Source organism: Nilaparvata lugens, unplaced genomic scaffold (assembly GCF_014356525.2).
Source record: "Nilaparvata lugens isolate BPH unplaced genomic scaffold, ASM1435652v1 scaffold7613, whole genome shotgun sequence".
NCBI lineage: Eukaryota > Metazoa > Arthropoda > Insecta > Hemiptera > Delphacidae > Nilaparvata > Nilaparvata lugens.
In genome coordinates, this window is record NW_024093361.1 from 7,986 (window position 1) to 11,603 (window position 3,618).

General features: G+C 34.4%; 1 long non-coding RNA gene across 1 annotated transcript; it reads right to left on the minus strand.

The window, feature by feature from the left end:
- Positions 1 to 226: 226 nt before the first annotated feature.
- LOC120356711 lies at positions 227 to 3,338 on the minus strand. The gene is made up of 3 exons (XR_005574110.1): positions 3,230 to 3,338; positions 2,760 to 2,873; positions 227 to 363 (listed from the first exon to the last, which is right to left on the minus strand). It is a non-coding gene; the product is annotated as an uncharacterized LOC120356711 (long non-coding RNA).
- Between the last annotated feature and the right edge of the window lie 280 nt (positions 3,339 to 3,618).

The window sequence follows — 3,618 nt, forward strand, 5'->3', positions numbered from 1 at the left end:
AGCCCAATTGATGAACGAGCCACACCTTCCGCCATATCAACACAAAACACAAAGGATCAAAAACAAACACAAAACACAAAGGATCAAAAAACACTTATAACTGTTGACACAATGTTCGGATCTCATCGTACTACACCTCATTTTTCTGAGCTTGTCAAGGCGGTTCAAAAGTATCATAAGTCAAATTCGGTCAAAAATTGGAAAATTTGTTGATACTTACTTTTGTTGTTGAATCCTCTCCGATCTTCAGAGAGAGGCCTGTGGATGTTCATTTACAACACATCTTCTCTTGGGAGGTCTAGGGGCATCCTCTTCCTCCTCACGCCTCCTCTTTGGGGGGTTGGCACGTGAAATGCTTGCCATCTAGAAACAAACCGACAAAAACTTATGAAAGCTGGAGCAGTAATGAAGGGCTATATTTTTACAGATTGAAATAATTAAGAAATTGCATTTGTTCAAATTCTAATTAATGAATAATTATCAATTAAATGATAATCCATTTTTTCGTTCAATAATAATTATTCATTAATTAGCATTTGAACAAATACAATTTCTTATTTATTTCCATCCATTTTCTTCGTTTAACAACAATCATACATTAATTAGCATTCGAACAAATGAAATTTTTAATTTATTCCCATCTGTAGACTGGCTGGCCGCCATGGCTTCGTATAAAATGAGTGCTGCTATCGAGAGATTATCTGTTTGGTGTAAGGGTAAGCATTCCTGACTACCTATTAGGAGGTACCAGGTTCGATTCCCGGGCTGGCAATTAATTTTTGGATAGTAGCTCCCATCGAATTTCCATCTAGCTGTTAACCCTGTTGGCAATATTTGCAGTAGCAGAAGTCTTCGGGGTGATTTACATCATTTAATTAGGATATTTGTTTAATAATAATTATTTATTAATTAGCATTTGAACAAATGCAAATTTCTAATTTATTTCCATCTGTAGACTGGCTGGCCGCTATGGTAAAAATTGAAGATTTCCCTTCTCGTGAGGACACCGCCGTGGTGTACGTAGAGGTCACCACCCGATGCTGGAAGGTCGCCGAACTCCACTAGGAGGCCAGTCGTCCCCAAGAGGGCGCTCACCAGGCTGTTCCAACCTCTATGCTCCACGCCTATATCTTGGCAAAAATGCGTTCGACTGACATGACTATTCAAAAATGAATCTTGATAAATTCTCTACAATTTTTGTTGAGTAGAGTTTTGTGATATCTCCAACAGTTTCCAAGATATTCGCTCTTGTAGGTGTGAAATTCTTAAAATAGCAGGTTTTTATCCTATTTTTTTGCTTTTTCAGGGCTTATAACTTTTCAACAATGCATCTTAAAAATAATTACTCAACTTAGGTCTGTAGAGTATTAAATTTTCTTTTATATGATATATTAATTGACTATTCCAAGCATTCCTTCCATTGTTATAGCAGCTTCAATGTAGGGGGTGAAATTTTCAAGTTTGCTAAATTTTCAAGTGTAAACTCAGCGGTTTCACACCTTCAACAGAGGAAATAAAGATGCACACTGTTTATCCTCTAAATAATCACAATTGAGCTGCAAAGTCAAAAATTGTGTTCCAGAAACCTCCTTTAAATATATTATTGTCAATTGATTGTCAATGTTGCAGCATTGAAAATATCACTCTCTACCTTAAAGCTGCTATAACAATGAAAGGGAAAATTGGAACAGTCAAATAATTCATCATATCTTAGAGAATCTAATCCTCTACAAATCTAAGTTGAGTAATACTTTGAAGATGCATTGTTGGAGAGTTATAAGCCCTGAAAAAGCAAAACATTGGATAAAAACCTGCTATCTTGAGAATTTCACACTTATAAGAGCGAATATCTCGGAAACTGTTGGAAATATCACAAAACTCTACTCAACAAAAATTGTAGAGAATTTTTCAAGCTTCATTTTTGAATAGTTAGTCATGTCAGTTGAACCAATACCTACTTTTACCTAACTATAGTAGGTATTGGTTGAAAGCATTTTTCCTAATACATGGAAGCGAAAAGCTCAAAAATGCAACTTTCAAACCACCCTCATCCTTTTAGCACATAAGGTAGGGATGGAAACTTTTGATGTATTCTCCTTCTAACTAGTCCCAACAAAGCTGCAAAGTCTTAAATTGTTCTCAAAACATTCCCTCCGAAGTCCTAGAGATTGAGATGAGGAGACGGTATCAGGACTTGATGACACTGACTCCGTCTACATTTTCAGGAGTATGAACTGAACAGGGAAGATCAGGTGGTTCCTTTTTCATCAGAGAACTAGTACTCCTGAACGCTGCAACCCATCGGAGTACAGTATTTTCCACCTCGAGGCCCAACTCTAAAATATTGACGCAAAAGCATCGCACTGTGACTACAGATTCATTGTTTCTAGAAAAACTGCTTCACAGCGAAAACACGAAGTTTTACGTCCCAACGCTCATAGCAACTGAAATGGCATAGTATGGGCCGTCTGCCAACATTCGTTCGAGGGCAATAACCCCCCCACCCAATCACCTAGTACTAGCAGTTTGAAAAACATGGTTGTGTTTTCTCTGCACAATCCTGTATAAACATCCCATTATTCATAGACAGGTTTATTTGGATTTTCGCGACTTAATGAACGTACTCATATTATTAATAATTCAATATTCAATTGTATCTAATAATATTAATAATCAATATTTTGTGATATTGTAATAATCAAATACTGTAATATTGTAATTACTGCAATATTTACTTAGAAATATGTTGTTACACTTACAGTTTGGATGTAATTCTTCAACATATCATACGGAGTATGCTACGGGTTTGGTGCCCTCTCAAAGAGGTATCCACTGCACATAGAACTAAATTCTATAAACATCGTTGGAGCACACTGAAAACAATCATGAAGAAAAAATTAAACTTATTCTGCTTATTGTAAAAAACTAGTGAATATGAATACTGTAATAATCTACTCTAGTAATAATCAATTGTAATAATCAAATACATGTTGGTGCATTACAAATGTTGTAATTTTAAATTATGAAAGAGATAGATATAAATGAATAGATGAAAATTCAAAAGGGCAATAATAATATTGTTATGCATATAAATATGAATAATTTGTATAATATGTAATAATATATCGTTGCATTTGTATATGAATAAAAATAAATGAACAAACAATACAAGAAATGCAATAGCGGACTATCCGGAGTATTGTTCGAGTAGATAATGTTGATGACTTACTTTTCCTTTTGTATGATCTCCCATCATTGTCTGTTACAATGTAGCAAGGCCAAAAAGGCTGCTTGCCGATTATTCCCCACATAATGTCCCCTAAAACTGAAATTAGAAAACAATGACATTTTCAAACTAAGTAACAACTATACATATGTATAATTATTCAAAACGAGTAGTTATCATCTACTTAATGGGCTAAAATCATACAAACATATAATTACAAAAATATTTGGCCTCCACATCTCCCCTTACAGCCAAACCATTCCTCCACAATAATGAAAAAGTAGCCATTATAATATATATTTATTATACATACATATTATGTATAATTCTTTATAACAAGTAGTTATTTCAATTTTTTCACATTTAAATGTACATCTACTTAATGGGCTAAA